Here is a 17726-nt window from a genome sequence, read left to right on the forward strand (position 1 = left end):
ATGCATACAAAACACTTAAGAAATGTATGTATTTTAATAATTAAACCACTGCGTTGCTTAGTAATAATTGCAGCTTTCATCAGGGCAGGGCCTTTCGCAAGCTCCATTATTCTCACTTTATCCTTTAAAATTGTTCCAATCATTGACTGACTGTAGCCTAACGCTTTTCCAATGACCAAAGGCGTTACACCTCTTTCCAATCGCTTTATTATTTCCACTTTATTTTCAATCGTGATCGTTTTTTGTCAACAGAACAGAAACAGTGCGGATTCAGCAGCAGCCGCAGGCGGCAGGTCCTGAGCTTCTCCCAGGTCCTAAAGTCCACCGCACTGAGGTTAAATGGGACAAGTGGGGGCGGTGCTGACTGGAAAAGGGGGGAGTCAGGGTGAATTTTGCTAAGAAAGATTTAAGCCAAATACAACATGATCCGACTTGGCGGACGGCATTCTCCTTCCTCGAGCCGACTAATTTTTAATATAATAGGCTTTATGGCAGGCCGTTCGTAAGTACGAGTTGTTCGTAAGTCTGACATTCATAACTTGGGGACACCCTGTAATGATAAAGGATCTGCAGTATATTTCTAAGTCAGTGACGTGGAGAGGACCCTGCAGGTTGCAGCATTCCCATGCTGATGACACGGCCATAGTGGGGTGTGTCAGGAATGGACAGGAGGTGGAGTATAGGAAACTGATACAGGACTTTGTGATATGGTGCAACTCAAACTACCTGCGTCTCAATGTCACCAAGACCAAGGAGATGGTGGTGGACTTTAGGAGATCTAGGCCTCATATGGAGCCAGTGATCATTAATGGAGAATGTGTGGAGCAGGTTAAGACCTACAAGTATCTGGGAGTACAGTTGGACGAGAAGCTAGACTGGACTGCCAACACAGATGCCTTGTGCAGGAAGGCACAGAGTCGACTGTACTTCCTTAGAAGGTTGGCGTCATTCAATGTCTGCAGTGAGATGCTGAAGATGTTCTATAGGTCAGTTGTTGAGAGCGCCCTCTTCTTTGTGGTGGCGTGTTGGGGAGGAAGCATTAAGAAGAAGGACGCCTCACGTCTTAATAAGGCGGGCTCTGTTGTGGGCAAAGTACTGGAGAGTTTAACATCGGTAGCTGAGCGAAGGGCGCTGAGTAGGCTACGGTCAATTATGGAAAACCCTGAACATCCTCTACATAGCACCATCCAGAGACAGAGAAGCAGTTTCAGCGACAGGTTACTGTCGATGCAATGCTCCTCAGACAGGATGAAGAGGTCAATACTCCCCAATGCCATTAGGCTTTACAATTCAACTGCCAGGACTTAAGAACTTTTTTTTAAAGCTATTATTAATGCCTTTGAGTTAGTGATTTAGATGCATATCATATTATTACTGAGTTAAGTATTGTATGTAATGAGTTTTTGCTACAACAAGTGTATGGGACATTGGAAAAATGTTGAATTTCCCCATGGGGATGAATAAAGTATCTATCTATCTATCTATCTATCACTATTCTGACAGGAACTGACTGTGTTACAATCATAAGAACTTTTACTTGGGTAGACACAGGGAAGGTGTTTCCACTTGAACAAGATAAATCCATTAGGGAATTTAAAAACTGTCTCCTATCAACTTCAAATAGTCAACAATAAATCAGTGGGGAATTTTGGAAATTTTGGTGAGAATGGAGAATGCACTGTTAGCTGAGACAAATCAGCAGGCCTGTTTTTGAGGGAGTGAAAAAATGTAAAGGGCAAACAAACATGTTTGGGTTAGATGAAGGATTGTGTGAGCATGGAACAGATTAGTTTCCCCATATAGTCTTCCTATATCATAGACTTGATGAAACTAGATGCTCTTTATAAAATATTTATTATTTAGAGATACGTTCTTGAACAAGCCTTTCCAACGCACCAAATCACACTGCCCAGCTTAGCCTAATCAAAGGACAATTTACAATGACCAATTAATCAACTAACTGGTACATCTTTGGACTGTGGGAGGACACAGGAGCACCCAGAGGAAACCCATGTACAGTCAGCCCTCATTATCTGCAAATTCCACATGCGCGAATTCAACCAACCGCGAATCACGAAAACCCGGAAGTGCTCTTCCAGCACTTGTTGTTCGAGTATGTACAGACTTTTTTTCTTGTCATTATTCCCTAAACAATGCAGTATAACAACAATTTTACATAGCATTTACATTGTATTAGGTACTATAAGTAATCCAGAGATGATTTAAGAAGAGGTTAGTTATGAAGGTTCAGTCGTTAGGTATTAATGCTGGAGTAATAAAATGGATTCAACAGTGGCTAGATGGGAGATGCCAGAGAGTAGTGGTGGATAATTGTTTATCGGGATGGAGGCCGGTGACTAGCGGGGTGCCTCAGGGATCTGTTTTGGGCCCAATGTTGTTTGTAATATACATAAATGATCTGGATGATGGGGTGGTAAATTGGATTAGTAAGAATGCTGATGATACTAAGGTAGGAGGTGTAGTGGATAATGAGGTGGGTTTTCAAAGCTTGCAGGGAGATTTATGCCGGTTAGAAGAATGGGCTGAACGTTGGCAGATGGAGTTTAATGCTGAGAAGTGTGAGGTTCTACATTTTGGCAGGAATAATCCAAATAGAACATACAGGGTAAATGGTAGGGCATTGAGGAATGCAGTGGAACAGAGAGATCTAGGAATAACAGTGCATAGTTCCCTGAAGGTGGAGTCTCATGTAGATAGGGTGGTGAAGAAGGCTTTTGGAACGCTGGCCTTTATAAATCAGAGCATTGAGTACAGAAGTTGGGATGTAATGTTAAAATTGTACAAGGCATTGGTAAGGCCAAATTTGGAATATTGTGTACAGTTCTGGTCACCGAATTATAGGAAGGATATCAATAAATTAGAGAGAGTGCAGAGACGATTTACTAGGATGTTACCTGGGTTTCAGCACTTAAGTTACAGAGAAAGGTTGAACAAGTTAGGTCTCTATTCATTGGAGCGTAGAAGGTTGAGGGGGGATTTGATCGAGGTATTTAAAATGTTGAGAGGGATAGATAGAGTTGACGTGAATAGGCTGTTTCCATTGAGAGTAGGGGAGATTCAAACGAGAGGACATGATTTGAGAGTTAGGGGGCAAAAGTTTAAGGGAAACACGAGGGGGTATTTCTTTACTCAGAGAGTGATAGCTGTGTGGAATGAGCTTCCTGTAGAAGTAGTAGAGGCCAGTTCAGTTGTGTCATTTAAGGTAAAATTGGATAGGTATATGGACAGGAAAGGAGTGGAGGGTTATGGGCTGAGTGCGGGTAGGTGGGACTAGGTGAGATTAAGAGTTCGGCACGGACTAGGAGGGCCGGAATGGCCTGTCTCCGTGCTGTGATTGTTATATGGTTATATGATTTAAAGTATAGAGGAGGATGTGCATGGGATATCGTGGATTGGGATCGAAAAAAATCGGAAGTTCACTTACTAAGTAAGTCGGAACAGGTACTATTTAACGTCAGTTAGTCAAACGTTTGTCTTAGTATATAGTATATATTTTACTTTTCTATGCATAAAAAACACTTAAGAACGTATGTTTCAGCGCCGGGCTCCGGAACGGAAGTTCCCGAGTTCGATCTAGTGACAGATCGCTCCCGAGTGCACTCTCCACCGTGCCGGGTTGATGTGAAGGATCAAAAACCCAAAACCCAATAATTAAACCACTGCGTTGATTAGTAATAATTGTAGCTTCCATCGGGGCAGAGCCTTTCTCACTTTATCCTTTAAAATTGTTCCGATCGTTGACTGACGTAACCTAACGCTTTTCCAATTACCTTTTCACCTTTTCAATGCGTTTCACCTCTTTCTGACTGCTTTATTATTCCACTTTATTTTCAATCCTGATCGTGATTATTTTCGTGAACAGAAACTGCGAATTCAGAGTTCTTCCGCCGGGTCCTAATGTCCACCACACTGAGACAGGTTAAATAAGGCCTTGGGTTCCGCTGGGTCCTAAGATCAACCGCATTGAGGCAGGTTGAATAAGGGACTTGAGCATCCGCGAATTTTGGTAACCGTGAGGGGTCCCAGAACCAATCCTTCGTGGATAAGGAGGGCCGAGTGTATGCACAAAAAAACATACAAATTTTCTTACAGATACTGGAATTGAACTCTGACTGTCCAAGCTGTAATTGTATCGTGCTAATAGAGTCATAGGACTCTATTTATCACTTAGTTTCTCCTTTAATATTACCTTCCAGTGTAACATTCAAATTAAATCATGAACAAAAATAAGTTAAGCATAAATAGAAATATGAAAAAAATGGAAAATGATGTAAACAAGAGACTCACAAATGTGAATTATCAGGTAAATTATTCTTACTTTTTCTTCAATCACTCCCTTTTCCTATCGTTTCTCACTCTCTTGTGAATGTGCATACATCTTCTTTTATTCAGCAGCTATTTCTCAGTAACTGGTTAGATGCACAGAGCTGTTTTCTCGATTGCAATGAATTCATCTGCAACTAAAATAATAAACCTTGAAACATTTCAACTAAATTCAGTTTGAATAACAACCTCTTCCATAGTATCACTTACATTTTAAAATATTTCTCATAAAGTAAATAATATTCACATCCTCAAGTCAAAAATTGACATTAGCTTCAGGATCTAAAATTAATTCATTAGTTCACTTACACAGAATATTCTGGAGTTTCTGAACTGTAAGCGACTGTAATATGAGGAAATCCAACATGTAATGCTGCAGATATTTCCATCTGCATAAAGACTGCACTGGAATAGTTAATAATGGTTCCCAAATGGGATAAATTATCTGGAGTACAAAATGTGGAAGATAGTGCTTGGTGTGTGTATGTGTATACTTTCTTCTTGTACTGCATTCTATCTTGGATAACCGTGAACAATATAACAGAATTGAATACGTTCACCACTGCAACTGCTGTATTTTTGTTGCAATCCAAGGTCATGTTGAAATGTGTCAGTTCTTCAAGATTTTTCTCCAATTTCTTATTGTGTACCCTGATGCTCAAGTGACAATCAATGTATGGCACAAGAAAATAAAAGCATTCTGATCAGCAAGGTTGTAACGTACTATAGGTTGACTTAAAAATTGCTGTTCATGCAATCCCTGTCAATGCTGTATTTACTGTTACTAACCAATTGGAATCCTCTACAATACAACTTAAAGTAAAGCTCTGCCCATATATGACTAAAAGACGTAAATCAGTCACAATGTCTCCCAGACATTCTTATTGTAGTGCTTTAAATCTGCTCAGCAAATTAAAAAATGACTCCTCAAATCAAAAACAGTGAGAGGGAAGTTATGAGACCATGTTGAAAAAGATTTGAAGCTTATCTCTGTTGTATCCCTGAATGGAAGAATATTTTGAAGGCCTCTATTTGATTTTTCTGACATCTATGTCAGCTGTATTTTCCCATCTTTACCATTCGCGAGTAAAGAATCTGCTCTCAACAATTACTTTAAAAATGCTTCAACATTCACTATGCTATTTGTAAGTTAGTTTTGAACCTGAATCATACTTTTGCACTTGGAATCCAATTTCTAAAGCCAATAACCATCTCTCTGTAGCTTAAAGGGGACAGAGATTTATTAAAGGTAGTGAAGAAATATATACAGCAAAACGAGCAGCTGTCCGCAGCATTGCTCAGGTTATTATGCAGGCAATGTTTCCATTTATTTCCATGTAACCAGATTTTATAACACTCCTTGCAAGGGAAATAAAATCCAACTTAAATATATAAAGAGTTAAGATTATGTAGTTAAACTAAAGTTGCCCATAAAAATATGTGCATTGAAAATAAATATGCATATAAAAATAATATTTAAGATAGCTCTCCTGAAGTAGGGACATATTGTTGCCCAATATGTAAATTTACTTGACTGTAATGTTCTAATGTTTCAAAATACTCTATATATTGTTCTTTTTAGTCTGGTGTAAAACTGCATAGATCATTTTCATCTCCAACTCTGAAGCAACCCACATTTAGCTTGACCAAGGGAAAAAGCATTGCATTGCGAGGTTAATGCCACCAACTTTTAGTGATCTTGCATCTTAGAACATAGAACAATACAGCACAGTACAGGCCCTTCGGCCCACAATGTTGTGCCGACCTTTAAACCCTGCCTCCCATATAACGCCCCCCCCCACCTTAAATTCCTCCATATACCTGTCTAGTAGTCTCTTAAATTTCACTAGTGTATCTGCCTCCACCACTGACTCAGGCAGTGCATTCCATGCACCAACCACTCTCTGAGTAAAACCTTCCTCTAGTATCCCCCTTGAACTTTCCACCCCTTAACTTAAAGCCATGTCCTCTTGTATTGAGCAGTGGTGCCCTGGGGAAGAGGCACTGACTGCCCACTCTATTTATTTCTCTTAATATCTTGTATACTTGTTAATCTTCATAGCAGAACAAATTTGAACAGTGAACTAGTCAATTGAATTGATAAGATACAAATCTATGGAAAAACTGGTATCCAAGGTATGAAGACATTTTCCCAACAGCATTACCCATATTTATTGCAACCTTACTTGTTATCACAGTGATTTTTGGATAGATAATCTTATGCCGCTTCACAGTAGTGGTGTATCCAAATCCCTGAGTAATATGATTGGAGCTGCTTCTTTAGATTCAAGATTACATTATGGCACACTAGGTGGTGACAGAGAGTTTAAAACTTAAATAGGAAAATGTACAGTGTAAACTGTCCAGGAAGCTTAGTTTACTGGTACAAAAACTGCTCTTTGATGCAATTATTGGCAATTCAAATAGTGATAAGTGGCATTTGAGAAAACAGCCTGCACCAGAGAATCAAGTGATGTAACAATTCAGCCCAAGATTTTCAAAATCATTCCTGTCGTATTCTTCATAGTCTATTTCCCGAATTCTTAAATTTCTGTAAATTTAAAGCAAACTCTCTTGCAGATGGGCTTCCTATCAAAAGCATTTACACACATTTTCAAGCGTAAATGTTAAACAATTACACTTGAAAATGTACTGCTTTTCAAGCATAATTGTTTTAACATTTGCCTAAATACAAGATGCTCTAATACAGGCTTAATTCAACTGTTTTAGTACCTCATGGAATTACAGATTAGCATTCATCAAAATTTTCTAACTAGCACTAAGGTAACATCTCCCATTAATTGATTATTGCAATGTTCAATCTAATACTTCAACGCTGCTTTGTAGGCCACTGTATGTTCACACTAGACAACAAGCTTAGAACTTTATCTTTCGGAGCTCCCTATCCAACATTACATGTTGTTAAAATTTAAAGGGAGTTTAAAAGCCAAAAGTAGATTAATTGAGCCATTGAGCATTGCAGCACAGAAACAGGAACCTGTTTTTTGCCTGGTCCCATCTACCCACACACAGACCAGAATCTTCCATACCCCACTCATCCATGTACCAAATAAGGGAAGTTTTTACTTGTTCCTAAAATAAAAGGCATGATCATGTCTGCCTGCTACATACAGTCAGGTACATCAGATGTGCATGTGGCAAGAAACCCAGGTTAAATAACACACACAAAATCTAGAGAAATTCAGCAGGCCAGTCAGCATCTATAGAAAAGAGTATAGTCAACACTTGGGGCCTTGACCCTTCTGCAGAATGGGAGAAAAAATATGAGTAGAGTTAAAAATTGGGAGGGGAGGGGGAGGGAGAAACATAAGGTGATAGGTGAAACCAGGAGGGATGAAGTAAAGAGCTAAGAAGTTGATAGGTGAAAGAGATACAGGGCTGGAGAAGGGGGGAATCTGATAGGTGGGGATAGAAGAAAGGAAAGGGGGGGAGGAGGAGAACCAGAGGGAGGAAAATGGGCAAGCAAGGAGATAAGGTGGGGGGATGGAGAATGGTGAAGGGGTGGCGGCGGGGTGAGGCACTACCAGAAGTTCAGTGCCATCAGGTTGGAGGAATATGAAGGGCTTGTTCCTCCAACCTGAGTGTGGCCTCATCATGACAGTAGAGGAGGTCATGAATAGACACTTTGGAATGGGAATGGGAAGTGGAATGAAAATGGATGGACTCCGGGAGATCCCACTTTTTCTGGCAGATGTGACAAAGGTGCTCAGCGAAGCGGTTTCCCAATCTACATTGGTCTCATCGAACACAGGAGGCCACACCAGGAACATCAGACACAGTATACAACCCCCAACAGACTTACAGGTGAAGTGTCGCCTCACCTGGAAGGACTGTTTGGAGCCCTGAATGGTAGTGAGGAAGGAAGTGTAGAGGCAGGTGCAACACTTGTTCCACCTGCAAGGATAAGTGCCAGGAGGGAGATCAGTGGGGACGGACAAATGAAAAAGGGATGAAGGGAGTCATGTAGGGAGCAATCCCTGTGAAAAGTAGAGGGTGGGGGGTGGGGAGAGGGAAAGATGTGCTTGGCAGTAGGATCCCATTGGAGGTGGCGGAAGTTGAATTACGTGCTGAACGTGGAGGCCAGTGAGGACAACAGGAACTCTATCCCCAATATGGTGGCCGGAGGATGGGGTGAGAGTGTGAAATGGAAGAGATGCGGTTGATGGTGGAGGAAGGGAAGCCCTTTTTCTTGAAAAAGGAGGACACCTCCTTCATTCTGGAATGAAAAGCCTCATCCTGAGAGCAGATGTAGCAGAGACAGAGGAACTGAGAGAAGGGGATGGTGTTTTTACAAGTACATGGTGGAAAGAGGTATAGTCCAGGTAGCTGTGAGAGTCCGTGGGTTTATAATAGACATCAGTAGATAAGCTGTCTCCAGAGGTAGAGACAGATAGATCAAGAAAGGGGAGGGAGGTGTCGGAAATGGACCAGGTGAATTTGAGGACAGAGTGGAAGCTAGAAGCAAAGTGGATGAAGTTGACAAGTTCCGCATGGGTGCAGGAAGCAAAACCAATGTAATTGTCGATGTAGAGTAGAAAAAGTGGGGGACAGCCACCAGCGTAGGCTTGAAACATCGAGTGTTCCACGGAGCCAACAAAAAGGCAGGCATAGCTGAGACCCATGCAAGCACCCGTGGCTAAGGACAAGTTCCGGCACATGGTGGAGGGGAACTGGGTGGTGGTTGGTTCTGGTGTCCAGAAAGAAATGTAAAGCTTTGAGGCCTTTCAGGTGGTTGTGGGGGAGAGAGGCATATAGACTGGACATGCATAGTAAAAATATGATAGGGAAGGGGCCAGGGAACTTGAAAACACTGAAAAGATACAGAGCATGTGAAGTGTTACAGATGTAGGAAGGGACTGAACTAAGGGGGGGATAAAACAGTTGAGCTATGCAAAAAAAAGTTCAGTAGGGCGGGAACAAGCTGAAACAATGGGTCTACCTGCAGTTTGGGGATATTAGGTAGGAGGTAAAAATGTGAGGTGCAGGGTGTGGGAACTATGAGGTTGGTGGCAGTGGATGGGAGATCCCCAGAGCTAATTAGGTCAGTGATGGCATGGGAGACAATGGCCTGGTGACTCTTAGCGGGGTCCTGTTCAAGGGGCACGTAAAAGCATGTATCTGAGAGTTGCTGGGTCTCAGCAAGGTAGAGGTCAGTACACCAGACTACTACAGAACCCCCTTTATCTGCAGGTTTGATGTTGAGGTTAGGATTAGTCCAGAGGGAGTGGAGAGCAGAGCATTTGGAAGGAGTGATGTTGGAATTGGAAAGAGGAGTGATGAAGTCAAGGAAGTTGATGTCACATCAGGAATTGGCAATGAAAAGGTCCAGAGCAGGTTGAAACGTCCAGTAAGAGGAGGGCTGAAGATGGGAGAATGGGTCATCATTGCAGAGTGGAGAATCCTTCCCAAAGAAGTAGGCTCGGAGACGGAGGAAGAAGAGCTCAGCGTCATGGCGGACATGGAACTCACTGAGGTGTGGGCGCAGGGGGACAAAGATGAGGCCCTTACTGTTCTGTCTCAGAGGGGGGAAGGTCAGAGGGAATGGTGAAGACCTGGCATGGATGAGAGCTGGGAGCGGGGGAAGGAGGGGGTTGGGTAGTGTCTGAGGAATCTGGAGGTTTCAGGTGTTCAGGTGAGGAATTATCTGCAGAATTAAAAGGACTAAACTCTAACTGACTTATTGGCAGCTTGACAAGTCATGCTGTGAGAATAATGTCTGAACAAAGAAGAGTTTGTTGCATGAGAAAGCTGCTCTGTGTACCCTTAATCAAAGTATGTATGTGATAACGGGTGTTTAACAGCAGCCTCAGACAGTACTCGGGTGCTCACTCGATTTGCAGATTTTCCCAAACTCTGCGAGTGGGGCTCTGTAATTCAACTGAGATGCAAGCATGCTAATAAACAGTATGTAATTTCAAATTAACTGTGTTTGACAATCATTCCCTGGGTCTGAACCTACAGTCCTCTGGTATAGAGGCAGATTGACACAGGGATGGTGGGGTGAGAGAGCCCAAGAGCTGGTGGTGGGACGTGACAGACACAGGATGGTGGATCTGCAGATTTTCTCTTGTTTGTGATCAGGTTAAATAAAGTACATTTTGTGTTGATTTATTTGCTTCCCCCTCCCCCACTTCACATAATTTCCATGAGAGTAAATTTTACTCCTTTTCTCCAATTATTAGGAAGTCACCTGTGGAGTCTGAAAAGATGAATTTATGTAATCTCACTAAACTTGGTTCTTCCTCCAAGATATATTCCTTCAACTGGTTTAAATCATAGCTGATCTCTTGCAAGAACTCAGTGCACTAATTTCCGGCTCCATTTTTCTACTTCAGATAGAACTAAATAACTTAGATTAAGTCTGAAGAAGTAGCTAGTACCTCAAAAATAGATCTGAAAAAAAAATCTCAATTTTCAATGGGGAAAAGTTAAAGTTAGGCCCTGCTTAGACCATTAAATTCATTTTATGAGGTTTAAAAAAACTAAGATATTGTTCAAGTTCCTATGTAAAATTTTAAATCTTTAAATTACCAAAATGCATTTTACAGGACTGAAAACAGGTTAAGAAAACTAACTTGTAGGGATTTTTAAAGTAATACAAAGCCAAGAATACTTGATTTGTTGTTTACCCAACATTAAACATCCTACTAAACAACTCAGCAGGTCAAGCAGCACCTGCGGGGGAGGGGGGGAGATTGGCGATATTTCTATCAGGATGGTGAGTGGAGTGGGAGACGGCCAATTTTGCAGGGTTTCCACACAGCAACAATTCCTTCCCTGTTCTTCTGCGACCCCCCCCCCCCCCCGATGCTACTTTACCTGCTCCATTCCTACAGCAAATTGCTTGTTGATTCGCATTCCAGTATCTGCAGTCTAAGACAAGAAAATCTGCAAACGCTGGAAAACCAAACAACACTCACAAAATGCTGGAAAACTCAGCAGGCCAGGTAGTATCTATAGAAAAGAGCAACAGCCAATATTTGGGGCCGAGACCCTTCACTGGGACATGCTGATAAAGAATCTCAGCCCGCCACATTGACTGCTTACTCTTTTCCATAGATGCTGAGTTTCTCCAGCATTGTGTGTGTTGTCTGCAGTCTCATTTCCACATTTCAGAAAGCATGTTAAAATACATACATTTTCTTCTTCCCTCTCTAAAATACATGAGTTAAATTATATTTGATGTTAGTAATCAGAATCACAAGGACTTTTATTTCAACTTCCTGCTATGAAGCTTAATATATTTAAAAATTTATACAGAAAGTACTGATACACTGAAAAACATCTTTCTCAAGTACTCCCTCATGATCCAAGAATTGGTTGCCTGCCCAAACCACAGTCAAATTCTTGGTCCCTCTCCAAACATTTACACTCCCCCCCATCAGCTATATACAGGCTTCCCCCGCTATTCGAAGGTAGAGCATTCCTATGAAATGATTTGTAAGCCGGAATGTCGTAAAGTGAAGAAGCAATTACCATTTATTTATATGGAAAAAATTTGTGAGCGTTCACAGACCCAAAAAAAACCTACCAAATCATGCCAAATAATACATAAAAACTAAAAAAAAGTAACATATAGTAAAAGCAGGAATGATCTGATAAATACACAGCCTATATAATGTAGGGATACTTTTCTACAATTATTGCAGCACTGTCAACCGCAGCGAAAATCTCACACAGGCGCTCTCAGCAGCACACACGGCAAAAACACACAGCGCGAGCACTCCCGACAGAAACACACGATGCACGCACTCCCGGCAGAAACACTCTTTCCAGTAACCTTTAAGCTATGAAGCTACCAAATAACACATAAAAACAACACAGCCTATATAAAGTAGAAATAATGTACGCCCAGTGTAGTTTCACTTACCGGAATCGGGAAGACAGTGAAGACACTGATGATGGTGTGTTAGGCTGAGTTGTCAGAGGTTGAGGTGATGGGAGGTAGAGGAGACTGGGGTGTCATCTCATCGTCGTCTGTTTCCATCAGGGCAGGCAGGTCACCTTCTTCTATGTCTGCCTGCCTCAATGTCGAAGGTTGAGTTTCGTTGTCTGCTGTTGCTGATGTGGAAGGCTTGAAATAGGACAGTATGCTCGACTGCTTAGCCTCACACATTTTTCTATCGTACAGTTCTTTGTAAGCACTCAAACCACCCTGCAAATATGCCCTAAACCTACGTACCCTTTCAAAATTAAAGTCATACGTTTCTGCAATCATTGCAGCATTGTCAGTCGCAGCGAAAATCTCACGCAATTGCTTCCCGTTCAGTTCCTGGATGTCTTCACTTTCGGGCCGTTTGCTACTGCGCTCAGTTTCAATTGTTATCCTTTCCTCTTCATCTCTCAGTTCTTGGTCATGGATTGCCAAAACCTCTTCAACATCATCTTCGTCAACTTCCACAAACACTTAGCCAATCTCACTATGTCCTTACTTTGTTCACCACGATCGAAACGCTTAATTATGTCTAGTTTTACGCTAAGTGTAACACCCTTTTAGGCATTATTGGTACCTTAGAACTCATCTTGCTAATGGATGCACAAAATAAATTGACATAAAGCACAGATGCTCACAGACACGTGTTTAAGCAATGCTGGCTAGAATGCAGTTCTGGGGGAGGAGCTTGGCTGCTCGGCACGCGCTGCCTTTTTTCATAACAGTGAAAACAGGTAACTAATGTAGGTCTTTCGTAACAGCGAGCTGACGTAAAGCAAACGTTCGAAAAATGGGGGGGGACACCTGTACAAGATAAAAATTAATTTAAATAAATGAATTTAATTATGATACCCATGCTTAAGGTGGTGTTGCATTTTTGATGAGGGAGGATAAAACAGTAATGCTTGAAAAGAATACTCTTGAGGGATCATCTATCAAGGTAATTTGGGTAGAACTTACAAATAACAAGAGAACGATCACCTTGATAGGGCTATATTGTAGACCCTCCAACAGTCAGTGGGAACTTGAAGAGTAGATGTGTCAAGAAATTGCACGCAGTTGTGAAAATAGTAGAGTAGGTAGTACTAGTGGGAGATTTTAATTTTCCCTGTATTGACTAGACCACCCAGAATGCAAAGGGTCTGGATGGAGCAAAATTTGTGGAGACAAGAAAATCTGCAGATGCTGGAAACTGAAGCAACACACACAAAATGCTATCGACCCTTCATCAGAAGTCCTGTTTACTCTTTTACATAGATGCTGCCTGACCTGCTGTGTTCCGCCAGCATTTTGTGTGTGTTGCCAAAATTTCTGCAGTGCATCCAAGAGACTACCTCATGCAATATATAGAGGAACCTGTAAGGGAAGGAGTAATACTGCATCTCCTGTTAGGCGACGGGATGGGCCAAGTAACTGAGGTGCAATCATGGAGCCCTTTGATCCAGTAACCACAATTCTATTAGTTATAAAATGACTATGAAATAAAAATAAGAGATCCCGAGATTAAAATCCTGAACTATAGCAGAGATAACTCTGAGCACATTACATAGGATCTAGCTGGGGTTGATGGGAAGATTTTAAAGATCAAAGTTCAGTTGGTAAGTGAACAGCGTTTAAAAGGATCATATCAAAAGTCCATGTTCTTGTTTGGGTGAAGGGTGGACATACAAAGTTCAGGGAAGCCTGGTTGAGGGTGAGATAGTTCTGGTAAGGAACAACATGGAAGCATATAACATGTTTAGGCAGCTAGATACAAATGGATCCCTTGATGAATACAAACTGTTTAAGACCAGGCTTAGGAGGGAAATCAGGAGGGCAAAAAGAGTGTATGAAATAGATTTGGCAGGACAGAGGTTCTTCAGTTATATCAACAGTAAAATGGAGACTGGGTCATCTTAAAGATCATTAAAGCTGTCCATGAGCTGCAGGAACTGACAGCTATTCTCTGTACTTATTTCTCCTCGGTGTTTACTGAAGAGAATATCATGGATGTCAAAGAAATGAGGGTAAAATAGGGAGATCTCTGCATGTTACAAAGGAAGAGTTATATACACCCATGAAGCACACTTAAAGTGGGCAAATCCCCAAAGCCCATCCAAGTGCACCTCAGACCTTGTGAAAGACCAAAGAGATCACGAAGACCCTTGTACAGGCTTCATCAATGGCCACTGGCAAAGTTCCAGAAGACTGGAGAGTGGCTAATATTCTTCTGTTTTTCAAGAAAGACAGCCAGGACAGGCCAGGGAACTACAAATTGGTGAGCCTGACTTCATTGTGGGGAAGTTACTGGAGGGAATTTTGAGAGACAAGATCTACCATCACTTGGATAGTCAAGGCCTGATCAGGAATAGTCTGCATGATTTTGTGTGGGAGGTCATGTCTGATAAATTGTATGGAGTTTTTCCAAAGGGTAACTAAAGGGATGACAGGTAAAGGTAGGGCAGCAGATACTGTCGATATGGACTTTAATAAAGCATTTAACATGATAAGCACATCTTTAAGGTTAGGTTGTATGGATTTAGGGTGAGCTAGTGAGAAGGATTCAGAACTGTCTCGGCAATAGGAACTAGAGGGTGGTGGTTGAAGGTCGATTGTCCAGCTGGAGGCCTGTAACTAGTGGGGTGTCCCAGGGTCAGCACTGGGACCTCTATTATTCATAATTTTTTGTAAATGATATGGAGATGAATGCACAAGGTACTGCTAGCAAGCTTGCTGATGATATTATATTTGGGGGTGTTGTTGATAGTGAAGTTGATAGTTACAAAGTGATTCACTTAGGGAAAAGGACTGAGGAATGGCAAATGAATTTCAACTTGGATAAGTGTGAGCTGTTGCATTTTGATGCCAAAACAGGGTAGTACTTATACAATGAACTGCAGTCTATCATTATGCATTACATACAAACAAACAGCAGGTACCTTCATGTCTCATACACACAATAAGTTGTAATGCTCTTAGTATAGTAAAACATTGTATGCCACTTAACAGGAATATTATCAAATTATATGTGACATTGAACCATCCAAGTTACAATTAAGGAAGATGACCAAAAGCTTATTTTAAGGTAAGCTTTAAACAATGTCTTAATTAGGACAAAGGTCGCTGTGTTATGAAAGTTAGCAACCAAGAGTGTACATTAAAATCAGGTTCAGAGGCATTAAAGAAAACAAGATTATAAAAGACCATAAGACATCAGAGCAGAATTAGACCTTTGGCCTATCGAATCAGTTCTGCCATTCGATCCTGGCTGATTTATTTTTCCTCTCAACCTCATTCTCCTGCCTTCTCTCTATAAATATTGATGTCCTTCCTGATCAAGAACCTGTCAATTTCTGCTGTAAATATACCCAATTACTTGGGATCCACAGCAGAATGTGGAATATACCCAATTTCCCTCGGGATCAATAAAATATGTCTGTCTGTCTGTCAATGAATTCTACAGATTCACCACCCTCTGGCTGAAGAAATTCCTCATCTCGGCTCTAAATTGACTTCCTTCGATTCTGAGCCTGCGCCCTTTGGTCCTAGACGCTTGAACTATTGGAAACAGCCTCTCAGCCTCGCCATACCCATCTATCCAGGCCCTTCAATATTCAGTAGGTTTCCATGAGATTTCTCCCCTCCCCCCAACATTCTTCTAAATTCCAGCAAGTACAGGCCCAGAGTCATCAAACATTTCTCATACATTAACTCTTTCATTCACAGGATAATTCTCATTAACCTCCACTAGACCTTCTCCAATGCCAGCATATCCTTTTTTAGACACGGGGATCAAAACAGCTACTGAAAATGCAGTATGACCAATGGCTTATAAATCATCAACATTCTATTCTTGCTTTTACATTCTAGTTTTCCGGAACTGAATTCTAATATTGCATTTGCCTTCCTTTCTACTGAATGAACTTGCAAGATAACCTTTAGGGAAGGCTGCACAAGGACTCCCAAATTCCTTTGTACCTTTGATTTCTAAATTATTTGAATACTTAAAACACAAAAGAATTTTAAGATACCATAATTGACTCTGGAAGTTTTAATGGACGAAGTATGAATGATCAATCAAGTCAACATCTACAGGAAGTACTTGGCAAGAGATGGCACTTGAACATCAATATAGTAAGCAACATCAACTGACGTAGTAACAAAACCAGAAGTGGTTAAAGTTTACAACAGTTCTCCCAGAAGACAGAGCTAATCCTTTTCTAGATAAATGCTTTTAATGATTAAACAATGTGATGTGACTTTGAGACTTGTAATCCAATAAATTGCCAAAAGAACTACCCCCAACTCAGAACTGGTACAACTGCTTTCATGGGTCAGCTGACACAAAGTTTCTGTCACAAAGTTATGGGCTCAAATTTCACTCCATAAAATTTAAAAATCGAGCTGATACTCAGGGATAGCACAGAGGAAATTACGTATGCCTTTTTGAGGTGGTGTCTTTCAAATAAAATATTAAGCATCTGCTCTCACAAAATAATTACAATGTTTTGTGAAAGAGCAGGGAAACCATCCCAGGCACCTTAGTCATTATTTATCCTTCACTTAGCATCATTAATACAATCTGCCTGTGGGGTTCAAAGCATACAAATTTGTTGCTATTTCTAAATTCACAGCAGTAACTTGTAAAATGCTTTAGGGTGGCTTGAGATCAAGAATGACGTGATGCAAGCTTTCTTTCACGTCCTCTCCTCAGGCCAAAATTAAAGAATACACTAAAACACAGTATTCTGTAAATTATGTCACTGCAAATTATATTTCAAGGAATTTACAATATGATTTAACTAAACACTTTACAATATGCCATAAAAATAAAAGAACCTTGTGGATAAAATAGGTAACTGCTTGAAAGATAGGAAACAGAAATTAATGTGAAGAGATTTTAGTATGTCAGGGGCTTCAGATTGCACTGCTTATGTGAGTGACCACAATCAAAAATAAATACGTAGTACCTTATTGATGCCAGTAAATTGGAAGTAGTATAGTTTGTGCAGGTGGATAAGTAGGAACGTTGTCAAATTAAGTGAACAGACTGGAGACAGATAGAGTTGTGTGGGGAAGTGTGAATTAACCCGCACTACAAACAATGAGTACAAGTTTCATGAGATTTCTGGGATTTAAATGCCTTATATACAAGGCACTAGTGCATACGTACAAAGGTTTATCAGCAGAACTAATGAAATATCAATCTGTCTTTCAAGGAAGATGGAATAAAAAGAATGATAAACTGACATTTTGATCAGACACAAATCTGTTCAGAACCCACATGGAAGAGAATTTAAGACATCAACTGTCTCAATGATGGTTTAACTATGATAAGGGAGGGCTGCATGTCATCAGAATGCCTGCAAAAAATTGCCTTCCTTTATACTTTCAATTATCAGTATCTCGTGAAGTGTAATAAGATTTAAGACATTACAAAATTAGGGAA

General features: G+C 40.9%; 1 protein-coding gene across 5 annotated transcripts in view; it reads right to left on the bottom strand.

Moving 5' to 3' along the window:
• LOC140736757 (zinc finger protein 644-like) overlaps window positions 1-17726 on the bottom strand; it is a 123695-nt gene that overhangs the window by 78806 nt on the left and 27163 nt on the right. Inside the window, exon 2 of one of the 5 annotated variants that reach the window (XM_073062653.1) lies at window positions 4340-4481. The exons of the other annotated variants lie outside the window; for them this stretch is intronic. The gene's annotated coding sequence lies outside the window, so the exon portion shown is untranslated. The remainder of the gene's footprint in view (window positions 1-4339; window positions 4482-17726) is intronic. 5 annotated transcript variants of the gene reach the window in all.

This window comes from Hemitrygon akajei, chromosome 12 (assembly GCF_048418815.1).
Source record: "Hemitrygon akajei chromosome 12, sHemAka1.3, whole genome shotgun sequence".
NCBI lineage: Eukaryota > Metazoa > Chordata > Chondrichthyes > Myliobatiformes > Dasyatidae > Hemitrygon > Hemitrygon akajei.